At 47.3% G+C, this 12,220-nt stretch overlaps 1 long non-coding RNA gene across 8 annotated transcripts; it reads left to right on the forward strand.

The window, feature by feature from the left end:
• Positions 1-5,334: 5,334 nt before the first annotated feature.
• On the forward strand, positions 5,335-11,799 carry LOC130389299 (uncharacterized). Of its 8 annotated transcripts, none has more exons than XR_008896529.1 (8): positions 5,335-5,444; positions 5,593-8,882; positions 9,311-9,412; positions 9,738-9,843; positions 9,998-10,256; positions 10,333-10,444; positions 10,900-11,043; positions 11,229-11,799. It is a non-coding gene; the product is annotated as an uncharacterized LOC130389299 (long non-coding RNA). The 8 variants fall into 8 exon arrangements; XR_008896534.1 differs by having other exon boundaries at positions 10,923-11,043; XR_008896530.1 differs by lacking the exon at positions 10,900-11,043 and having other exon boundaries at positions 9,998-10,081; positions 10,178-10,256.
• Positions 11,800-12,220: the final 421 nt, after the last annotated feature.

Raw genomic sequence — 12,220 nt, forward strand, 5'->3', positions numbered from 1 at the left:
GTCTCTCATGGCAGAGTGGTCTCAGGTGAGGGGCCAGACTAAGAATGGTTCAAAAAACTCCAATGAAGAACGAAAAAAGAGGAGATGTGACCCGGCCCGGAGGAAGCCCGGGGCCCCCGTCTGGAGCCAGGCCCAGACGGAGGGCTCGATGGCGAGCGCCTGGTGGCCGGGTTTGCCACGGAGCCCGGTCGGGCACAGCCCGAACAAACTACGTGGCACCCCCCCTCTCTTCATCCCATTGGCCCACCACCTGTGGGAAGACCCGTTGGGGTCGGGTGCGCAGCCACATGGGTGGCAGCGAAGGTCAGGGGTCTCGACGGACCAGACCCGGGCGGCAGAAGCTGGCTCTGGGGACGTGGAACGTCACCTCGCTGTGGGGAAAGGAACCGGAGCTTGTGAGGGAGGTGGAGCGCTATCAGTTAGATCTGGTGGGGCTTACCTCCACGCACAGTCTCATCTCTGGTACCGTACTCCTGGATAAGGGTTGGACTCTATTCTTCGCCGGAGTTGCCGAGGGCGTGAGGCGCCGGGCGGGTGTGGGGATACTCATAAATCCCCGGCTGAGCGCCGCGGTGTTGGAGTTTACCCCGGTAGACGAGAGGGTCGCCTCCCTGCGCCTAAGGGTTGTAGGGGGGAAAACTTTGACTGTTGTTTGTGCGTATGCACCAAACAGCAGCTCAGAGTACTCGGCCTTCTTGGAGACCCTGAATGGAGTCCTGTATGGGGCTCCAGTAGGGGACTCCGTAGTTCTGCTGGGAGACTTCAACGCCCACGTGGGCAACGATGGAGACACCTGGAGAGGCGTGGTGGGGAGGAACGGCCTCCCTGATCTAAACCCGAGCGGTCGTTTGTTATTGGACTTCTGTGCTAGTCATGGATTATCCATAACAAACACCATGTTCGAACATAAGGGTGCTCATAAGTGTACCTGGTACCAGAGTACCCTAGGCCGAAGATCGATGATCGATTTCGTGATCGTGTCATCTGATCTGAGGCCGCATGTTTTGGACACTCGGGTAAAGAGAGGGGCGGAACTGTCAACCGACCACCATCTGGTTGTGAGTTGGATCAGGGAATGGGGGAAATTTCCGGATAGACCTGGTAAGCCCAAACGAGTAGTGCGGGTGAACTGGGAACGTCTGGAGGAGGCCCCCGTCCTAGGTATCTTCAACTCACACCTCCGGCGGAGCTTTTCTGGCATTCCTGTGGAGGTTGGGGGCATTGAGCCGGAGGCTAAGCAGCGGGTGTGGGAGAAGTTCGGAGAGGCCATGGAGAAGGACTTTCGGTCGGCACCAAAGTGTTTCTGGAAGACTATCCGGCACCTCAGGAGGGGGAAACGGGGAACCATCCAAGCTGTGTACAGTAAGGATGGGACTCTGTTGACCTCAAATGAGGAGGTCGTCGGACGTTGGAAGGAACACTTTGAGGAACTCCTGAATCCGAATAACACGCCCTCTATGTTGGAGGCAGAGCTCGAGGTTGATGGTGTTTCGTCGTCAATTTCCCTGGTGGAGGTCACTGAGGTAGTCAAACATCTCCGCAGTGGCAAAGCCCCAGGGATTGATGAGATCCAGCCTGAAATGCTAAAGGCTCTGGGTGTTGAGGGGCTGTCATGGTTGACACGCCTATTCAACATCGCGTGGGAGTCGGGTACAGTGCCAAAGGAGTGGCAAACCGGGGTGGTGGTTCCCCTGTTCAAAAAGGGGGACCAGAGAGTGTGTGCCAATTACCGGGGTATCACACTTCTCAGCCTCCCTGGTAAAGTCTACTCCAAGGTGCTGGAAAGGAGGGTTCGGCCGATCGTCGAACCTCAGATTGAAGAGGAACAATGCGGTTTTCGCCCCGGACGTGGAACTACGGACCAGCTCTTCACTCTCGCAAGGATCCTGGAGGGGGCCTGGGAGTATGCCCATCCGGTCTACATGTGTTTTGTGGATCTGGAGAAGGCGTATGACCGGGTCCCCCGGGAGAAACTGTGGGAGGTGCTGCGGGAGTATGGGGTAAGGGGGTCTATCCTCAGGGCCATCCAATCTTTGTACTCCCAAAGCGAGAGCTGTGTTCGTGTTCTCGGCAGCCAGTCAGTTTCGTTCTCAGTGGGTGCTGGTCTCCGCCAGGGCTGCGTCACCAATCCTGTTTGTGATATACATGGACAGGATATCGAGGCGTAGTCGTGGTGGGGAGGGGTTGCAGTTCGGTGGTCTGTGGATCTCGTCACTGCTTTTTGCAGATGATGTGGTCCTCATTGGATCATCGGCCTGTGACCTTCAGCACTCACTGGATCGGCTGGCGGCCGAGTGTGAAGCGGCTGGGATGAGGATCAGCACCGCTAAATCTGAGGCCATGACTCTTAGCAGGAAACCGGTGGATTGCTTACTCCGGGTAGGAAATGAGTCCTTAGCCCAAGTGAAGGAGTTCAAGTACCTCGGGGTCTTGTTCGCGAGTGAGGGTACTATGGAGCGTGAGATTGGCCGGAGAATCTGAGCAGCGGGGGCGGTATTGCGTTCGCTTTACCGCACCGTTGTAACGAAAAGAGAGCTGAGCCGCAAGGCAAAGCTCTCAATCTACCGGTCGATCTTCGTTCCTATCCTCACCTATGGTCATGAGGGCTGGGTGATGACCGAAAGGACGAGATCGCGGGTACAAGCGGCCGAGATGAGTTTTCTCAGAAGGGTGGCTGGCGTCTCCCTTAGGGATAGGGTGAGAAGCTCAGCCATCCGTGAGGAACTCGGATTAGAGCCGCTGCTCCTTTACTTAGAAAGGAGTCAGCTGAGGTGGTTCGGGCATCTGGTAAGGATGCCCACTGGGCGCCTTCCTTGGGAGGTGTTTCAGGCACGTCCAGTGGGGAGGAGACCTCGGGGAAGACCCAGGACTAGGTGGAGAGATTATATCTCAACACTGGCCTGGGAACGCCTCGGGATCCCCCCGTCAGAGCTGGTCAATGTGGCCCGGGAAAGGGAAGTCTGGGGCCCCCTGCTTGAGCTGCTCCCCCCGCGACCCGACCCCGGATAAGCGGATGAGGATGAGGATGATCTTTGGGAAAAAAAAATTAAAAAAAATTAAATATATTCATAAACATTTATAAGTAGCCTAGTCTAGATAGACATAGTCCATCTGGAGAATAAACAACAACCTGTTTACCACCTCAAGTGTATTAACCTATCCTATCCCCAGTCAGATCTGTGCGCGCGCGTGCGCGCGTGTGTGTGTGTGTGTGTGTGTGTGTGTGTGTGTGTGTGTGTGTGTGTGTGTGTGTGTGTGTGTGTGTGTGTGTGTGTGTGTGTGTGTGTGTGTGTGTGTGTGGGTGTATGTGTATGTGTATATGTGTAAGGTCTGCCTCACTTGTATTAATTTGCAATAACTTGAATGGAACTTTAGACATTTGGGGATAGCATAGCAGTCAGGTAGCTATTTAAAGCTATAATAAACCGCATATTTCGTTTATTTAGATAAAGCATTATGAAAAAGTTTGCATGCAAAATAAAGCATACGCATAAATTTAGGGCAGCATTTTCATTTTCACTCTGGGTTAAGCCCCGGATGTTCAGGAAACCTAGAAATCCCCACCCAAATCTATTCTCTTGAGTAGAGGCAATAAAAATGCGATATGTGTGGAAGAGAGACAGAAGGAGAGGAGAAAAGGATTAGAGGGTAGAAGGAGAAGAGAGGAGTAGTATTTAGTGACCAGAACTGTATGGAGTGTATCTTTTGTGTGTGTGTGTGTGTGTGTGTGTGTGTGTGTGTGTGTGTGTGTGTGTGTGTGTGTGTGTGTGTGTGTGTGTGTGTGTGTGTGTGTGTGTGTGTGTGTGTGTGGGGGGGGTATCTAGTTTGTATCTATATTAAGTTAATCTTTGGTGTGTGTCTATTTGGTGTGTTTATCTTTATGGTGTGTATCTATATGGTGTGTAACTTTGGTGTGTGCGTATCTATATGGTGTTGTATACCTATGGTGTGTGCGTGTTGTGGGGGCCCAGCCGCTGAGCAGTGCCCCACATGGCCACGTGGTGGCCACAAAGGCAGGCAAAGGCAGCCAAGGGGTGTGGTGCTGGATGGGAGGTACTACTCAGTTACCCTGCACAGGTGCGCTGAGTTAGCCCTGCAATCAGAGGGCCTTTTTAACTCCACCAGAACAGGCTGAAGACAGACTGGCTGGAGGAGCGTGTGGAGACCAGAGACACGTTAGGCCAGTCTCGTGGTAAGAGGCCTGTGGCCAACCCTTTTGATCACTCCAAACCTAATTAATGAAGTTACGTTCAAGTGGACCGAAGAGCTGTTTTGTCGGTGTGTGAATTGTGTCGTGCTGAAACCCGAGAGAAGGCCTGCAGCTGAAGAGGAACCCCAACGACTCCAAGAGGAAACTCATGCCGAGCTAGGGTGAAGAGGTCAGTGGCAGGGACCACAGACCCCACTAACCTTGGTCTATCTTTCTCTCTCTCTCTCTGGCCCCACCCCAGGAAGAGCCAGAAAGGGCACCCTGACGACAGCCGCCAACCCGGTGACGATTTGAGTTGCCTTTTGCCCCCTCCCTTTTCCCCCTGCACCTTTTTTATAAATAAATGACGCAAGTTGATTTCACCGCAACTCCCGCTTCTGCCTGTTCTATTCTAATTGGTGATCCTGTGTGTGTGTGTGTGTGTGTGTGTGTGTGTGTGTGTTTTTGTCCTGTGTGTGTGTGTGTGTGTGTGTGTGTGTGTGTGTGTGTGTGTGTGTGTGTGTGTGTGTGTGTGTGTGTGTGTGTGTGTGTGTGTGTGTGTCAAAATGTAAACATAGGGCGCTAATATGACGTTAAGCATTTCCTGGCGCATAATGTGACGCTTCAGAACCTAAAACCCTGTTTCCCCCCGTTGACACGACAACACATAACCGGCGTTTTCAGAAATCTCCACTTTGGCCGGAGTTTTTTAGAAATGATCGTTTTCTGTGACGTTTTCGTGTAAATGAGATGCCAAACCGCGTGGAAGTATCTGCGTTTTCCCTTCGTGTAAACGGGGCCTCAGTCTCTTTGATGAAAGCTTCCTTCTCACTCTCACAAACACACACTCACTCGTGCACACAGTAAGGTGAATTGAATGAAGACTTTTTTCGTTTTGAAGTTTGAATCTAAATCAGTCAAATTAGACTCATCCCTTTAATTAAAATGAGGGAGGTCATTTAAGATCAAAGACGGAGCTGAAATAGCCTCTCACTGTTACCAAGAAGACCACAGGGTGCCGAACCTGCATAGTTTTACTAATTAGCTCACCTGCCGCAGCTCGCCTGCCAGGTGGTTTTCTTAATTAGTTAATTGGTTCCATCTGGTGCGTCTCACTTAAAAGGGAACCAGTCAGACAGTACATTTGTTTGTGCACTGTTTTGTTGAGCTCTGTTGTGACTTATTTAACATTTCTTCCAGTTTCACAGGTTAAAGACTTTTTGAAGTAAAGAGGAGCATCTCAACTGAACCTGATGTTAGTAGAATTGTGTGGAAAAGCACAACCGACATGACTTGTATGTTGAATATAAATCACTGATAATGTGTGAAGGAAATCTGGGATTGTGGTGGTTTAACTCTCATTTGAATTTTGGACCATGAGTAAACTGTTCCTTCCTTCAAAGGTCTATCATGGATATTTAACTGCAGTTCTGTGAGTATCCCAACTTAACCATGAAGCATAACTGCAAACTGTAAGTCATTAATTTCTCATTACTCTTGGGCACATTAATGTATGTTGGCTTCCTGGTGAGTTAACCTGTTACCTGAAGGTTGATCTGAGTAGCAAGGATTTTTTTATTGGTTCATGGGTTACTTAGGTGTTTGGTTTATGTTGGTTTTAATGATTTGATAAAATGGTTACAGGCTCCATGTTGTTGTTGTAAGCTGGAGTAATGGGTTAGGTTCTGAGCTGTCAAGCGATTAAAATATTTAATCGCATTAATGTCATAGTTAACTCACGATTAATCGCAAATTCTTTTTCTATGCTAAATATAATAATTCTTATCATTTTAATTCTCTTATCAACATGGTGAAGTGCATCGGCTTGCCTTGTGCAAATTATTTTTTATTGATAACAACATTGGCATATACTGATCAAAACAGGACGATACAAAAAAAGAGCCTATAGTGCAATTAAACGACTGCTTTGAACAAATGTCATTTGAACATAGCAGTCAGGCTACTGCTTCTTTGTTTTGAGCCAAAGAAACATTATTATTTATTTTTTTAATAAAATAATTGCGTTAATCGCGCGATAAAGTTTTTAACGCTGTTAAAATTGCTTTGCGTTAACGCCGTTAATAACGTGTTTAACTGACAGCTCTAGTTCTGATATCTTCAGTCTTCTTTCATTCTACTCTCCTGAGCTCTGCATATTCATCACACGAGTGTTGCTTTGATGCTTGATGAGGGTGTGGTCTGAGTGAGCAGAGGTGCATACTGGGATACAGAGCTGTCTGAAGTCTACAGGTCTGTAGACACGCCCCCTCAGGGGAAACCGAGTGTTTGAGAAACTGTCGTGACGTCAGTTACATGGACTGGAATGTTCTTAAAGATGGAGACAGGGATTCAGAAGGAGAAACACCAGGGGGAGATGAGGGGGCTCCTCATCTCAACGACTAAAACACAACTTCAGTCTGACACGGAACCATGGAACGCATTCAACAGTCCCCTCCAGGCATCGTGACTACTCAGGAACAGTTTCATTTCCAAGAAGGTCTTATTTGGGGCCATCCCCATATGGATCCTGCTCAAGAGCCACCCCCCTCCACTGGGTGGTCTTCTGAACAGATGACCTTCTTCCTGTCCTCAAGCTGACTAAAGCTGCACCGTTTGCATCTGTGAAGCCCCCTCATTCAGGAAACCACTGGACTACAAAGACATGACTTCAGAGAAGTTGAATCAACCTGGGACACATTTTGGAGACGCCAAGCATAATCCATCACCAATGTGGGACGCCACTGAAGAATGTTGTACATAATTTACGTCTCTGGAGACATTGGTTGTTCTGTTATGGGTGCCCTGGCAGGAGAGCTGGGGGGGGGGTGATGGAATGTTATTTGGCATGAGGTTTTTACCCTGCATGATTGTTTGGCCTTTTATGGCTCAGTGGTGTGTGTGTGTGTGTGTGTGTGTGTGTGTGTGTGTGTGTTTGGGTTTGAAATTTTCGAAATTTGAAATTGGGTTTGAAATTGTCGATTTTTAAGCATCGCTGTGTGTGTGTGTGTGTCTCCCACTCACACCTGGCATGGGGTTCTACGTGCCTGTCCTGGGTTCTATGTGTGTGTGTCCGGCTTGCTTTGACAGTGATAATGTTCATACGGGGGTCTGTGTGATTGGCTTGGGATATTGGAATGGTCATCTAAATCATACCTGATGGACGGCCACACGTTTACTTAAGGGCCTCCAGTAGACATGGAGAGCCCTGAGCGACGCTCCGGAGCGAGATCCAACACACTGGGCAGGAAGGAGAGTATCCAACTCGAGTGTAAAAGGATGCAAGCGGCGTGTTCAGATCAGTGACTTCAAACTAGGACTACACCAATCAGGATCAATGGAGGATGGACATCAAAAGGAATTCCACAAGGGGAGTCTGACGTTGGAAAGGGACCTAAATGGATATTCAAGATGACCTTCAGACCTGTAATGAGACGGCTCTTCCTTCCTACCTGGCTGGATTGATGGAGAGCCCTGTGGATCTTGTCTTGCTCTCAGTTGCACGTCTTCTCAGGCTGAACTGTATTTGTTTCGAACAGGACTAGCTGAACAATTGGTTGCCTTAAATCAGAACCAATCCGGGAACTCCAGCTAGTGCGCTCTTCGAGCTAAAGTTGTGCTCTTCAGCTGAGGAGGTAAGGAAACCTTCACTGGGGCTTCAAGGTGTAAAGAGGAGAATGTTTCAAAGTGTTCCATGGTACTCTGATGAAGACCGTTGTGTTCCACTGGCTGAGAGGAAGAACCCACACATCTTCCTCTTGGCCTTTCTCCTCTGAGAATCCTGGCGCCATCTTGAAGGATATTCCAGCTCACGTAACTGATGTCACGACAGATTCTCAAACACTTGGTTTCTCCTGTGGAACGTGTCTATGGAACTGAAGACTTCAGACAGCACTGTATCCCAGCATGCATCTCTACTCACTCAGACCACACCCCCATGAGTAGGATGCAACACTCTAGTGATGGAGATGTAGAGTTTTATAAGTAATGAGGGAGCAGTCTAAGGGGATTAGAACACAATGGAATGTCAATTCTGTAAATCTTTAAACCATGAAGATGGTTGGTAGTTCAGGAATTGGGCTTCTTTTTATGATGGGCAGTCCTTTCACTCAGATATAAAAACAACTTGAGTTTGATATTAAATACATACTGACACGTACGTCGTACAATATGTTGTTAATTTCCGATGGTTGCGCCGTACTTTTAACCAGGATGACGTTGCGGGACTCTCACTGCGTACAAAACAGCGTTCTACTTGCGGGCCCATTTTTGACATCGGGGAAGGCTGAAAATCATTTCAAGGTGGAAGATAATTTGACATTTCTTCAACGGAACCCAGCACCTGAATATGGCTGAGTATATTTGATTTAATATCGATACTGCTTAGTGTTCTTTGTTACTTCAGCTTTTGTACGTTCTAAATATCTGCTGTCATTAATTGCCACAGAAGTTAAACCCTACCCAATGGAATGACGTTAAACAACGACTTTGGTGCAGTTATCGACTGGATAATATCAAAGCTAAAATAATGGCCGTAATTCCCACATGTTACAGTAGAAGATACTCTAGAACTGTACAAGGTTAAAAGGTAACATGTAGTTTGTCCCAAGGTGTCTGCCTCCTCACCCAGAGCAAGACCTCCACCTCCTCACCCAGAGCCAGACCTCCACCTTCTGTCAGAAGTCCTCCAGAACAGGTCAGTGCTCTGTGAGTAGTCTTCTCGGGTCAGTTTCAATGCATGGCCTGAACCACTGCTTTAAACTTGTGGACTGCTCTGTCTTCATACCCAAAAACAGGATGCTCATGTCTTGTCTTAAGTCTTTTCTAGCCTTGAGTTATAAAATAATAGTTCAATTAATTGTGTAACTCGGTTTTGGATGAGTCAATTAAGTTTATTGTTGGGCAAATACTGATGTATATGGTGGTTAGTGAGGTCCCCCCTTCACTTTAGGCGTCTGAGTGTTATTAATTATTATTATTCTTCATGTTTAACCTCTGTTTTCCTTTTATTCCTAGTCTGTTTTACATAGTTTTGAATGATGACTATATGCTCTGTAAGGTGACCTTGGGTGTCTTGAAAGGCGCCTCTAAATTAAATGTATTATTATAAACCTGCTACTGTAGCTGAAAGGCGAGGCTGAGAGGCTGGGGACCGGAGGATTGTGGTGCCAGGGTGGACCGGAGACTGAGGCTGGAGACCAGGGGCCTGCAGCACCGGACCAGAGGGTAACCATCACCAAGCTCATCTGAAACACTAAAATCCACGGTAGTTTAGGTCTGGTTTTGATCATCTTATGACTTTCAATCTGTGCCAAGCTGTGATTTGAGTTAATTCATACGGGGGTTATGCAAGAGTCATATGAGCCATTAATGTTACTAGTGCTGCTACGACCGTAGTGGATGAATTGCTGAACGTGACAATCTGCAGACGTTGTCTAATTTAAGTGTTTAAATTTGTCTTCCATTTTACAAGTTAACTTCAGATGCAGGAGGTGGGGTGTGCTGTGTCCCCAGGTGATTTACTACTGAGACCAACTGTGTTTGTAACCAGACCAGGAATCCATGGCTGAAGAAGCTGATGGAGCAGTCGTGCTGAAGGCCCTGCCTGGTGGAGGAGCTGGTGGAGGCCCTGCCTGGTGAAGGACGTCTGTCGTGGGGTAGATGGAGCTTGACTCTGAAGTGATCAACACACTCACTGCCACTTCTCGTAGAATACTGCTACCACAAACTACCGGCGTTTGTACCATGTATACCAGACGACTACATCTGTTTTACCACATGTTGAAGCAAGACTTCCGCTGTTTGTTCCAGACCAGAACTCTGTCTGAGGAGAGCTGCTGGAGGAGCTGAGACGCTGGAGGAGGACGACTAGGAATCGACCAACAAGGATTCCTCGTAAGTTTGTATTTACTTACATGGTTGACTTAAAGGGCAAAATACAGCTGTTACTTTGACATGCGTTAACCAAATACCGCTGAGTTTTCTTACTAGAACGTGTTTCTGGAGCGGAGACGAGCTGGTAGGGGAGCCGTGAATCTGGAGGATGACCATCACTCTACCAACAAGGATTGTAAGTTTGTATTAACCAAACAAACTGGAAATAAAGGGCTTAAAAATAAGACGAACTACTACATGTTTGTTACCAGACTTTAGGGCCAGACTCGCGCTGTTTGTTCCAGACCAGGACTCTGGCTGAGGAGAGCTGATGGAGTAGCCAAGACTCTGGAGGACGACATCACTCCACCAACCAGGATCCTCGTAAGTTTGTCTAAAATAAACAGAGTGGACTTGTTGTAATGCAGGATTAGTTTGTCCAGTACAAGTTACGGCATACTATTGTGGTCGTTTACCAGACAAACTATAGCTGCTACTTTGTTACACGCCATTAGAGCCCAACTACTCCTGTGTTTGTGACCTTACATTAGAGACAAACTACTACTGTGTTCGTTACCTGATATTAGAGCCCAACTACTACTGTGTTTGTTACCTTGCATTAGAGCCCAACTACTCCTCTGTTTGTTACCTTACGTTAGAGACAAACTACTACTGTGTTTGTGACCTTACATTAGAGCCCAACTACTACGGTGTTTGTTACCTGATATTGGAGACAAACTACTACTGTGTTTGTTACCTTACATTAGAGACAAACTACTACTGTGTTTGTTACCTGATATTAGAGCCCAACTACTACTGTGTTTGTTACCTTACATTAGAGACGAATTACGTTTGTAACGAGACCAGGAATCTGGAGGACTGATGGAGAAGCCGTACATCTGGAAGGCAAATCCTGAGGACCACCAGGACTCTACCATCAAGGATTCCTCATAAGTTTGCATTATCTGGACATAGTGGACTAGGTAGGGGGTTGGGGGTTCTACTCTCAAACCAATGGTACCGGGTTCAAGTCCTCAGAATACAGTGATGCGTCCTTGAGCAAGGCGCCCTAAAGCCTGCCTGCTCCTTAATGACTTATCTTTGGTTCAGATAATGTTGCATCTTTTGAATATTGAACCTAATCAATGTCCTTGTTTGATCCGGGCAGACACACCTGAGCTGAACCTCACCTGATCCTGTTTGGTCGGGGGTAGACACACCTGAGCTAAACCCGCCCTGATCCTGACATCCTGCTGGTCCCGTCTCCTCAGTTCATCTGAGCCTCGTCCTCCAGAAGACCTGCTGAGCTCAGCTGTCTGAGGCTGATGGATCAATGACCTCCAGTGGGAGTGATCTTCTTGACCCCACATGTAACCGTGTGCTTCCACACGCCTTTCCCTCACGTCTGTCACTAACCTCACTACTCTTTACTGCTTCCTCTTTTCTTCCTTCTCTGTGGTTCAAACCTTTACACTGAAGGCGCGTCTTCCTGCCCTCAGAGGGTTTAGCGTTAGGGTTGAGAGTCAGGGTTTAGAGTCAGGGACAGAGCTGGTCAGGGAGGACTGCTTTTACACAAACCTCTTCACTTGCTTTCGGAATGGTGGTGACATTTTGAAAAGATTCATTTGGGAAAATGTTTTCCTCTGCTTTCCTTTAAAAAAATTGTATTAAACTTCTGTCAAGTGTTTTTGTTTATATATTAAAATCCCACATTGACTTCTACATGTTTGGTGCGGTTCATTTAATTGTCCTCTAACTTGGTTAATGTCAAGCTAAACTCCTGCAATACATTTAATATACATGATTGTTATTCAGCAATGTTCACATAATCCATTTTGTAAAAATATGAAACCTCCATATTACTACTAAATTCAAGCCTATTCATTAGTGATGCGCGGGTGTCCGCGGGTTACCCGTGGGTCGGGCAGGTTTGGGTTTGATATTTATTAGTAGTGGGCATAGATTATTTTTTTAATCTAGATTAATTTTGGAATTAATCTAGATTAAAATGGCAAACGGCAAAAAATCCTTTCGTCTACCTTGACAACTGTCAATTATACTTGGCAACGGTGAATTATCAAATATAATTCACCGCCGGAAGTTGTGAAGTGTCCATGCAAGTGAACGGAGCATAAACAAAAATAATTGACAGCTGAACGT

This window comes from Gadus chalcogrammus, chromosome 9 (genome assembly GCF_026213295.1).
Source record: "Gadus chalcogrammus isolate NIFS_2021 chromosome 9, NIFS_Gcha_1.0, whole genome shotgun sequence".
Taxonomy (NCBI): Eukaryota; Metazoa; Chordata; class Actinopteri; order Gadiformes; family Gadidae; genus Gadus; species Gadus chalcogrammus.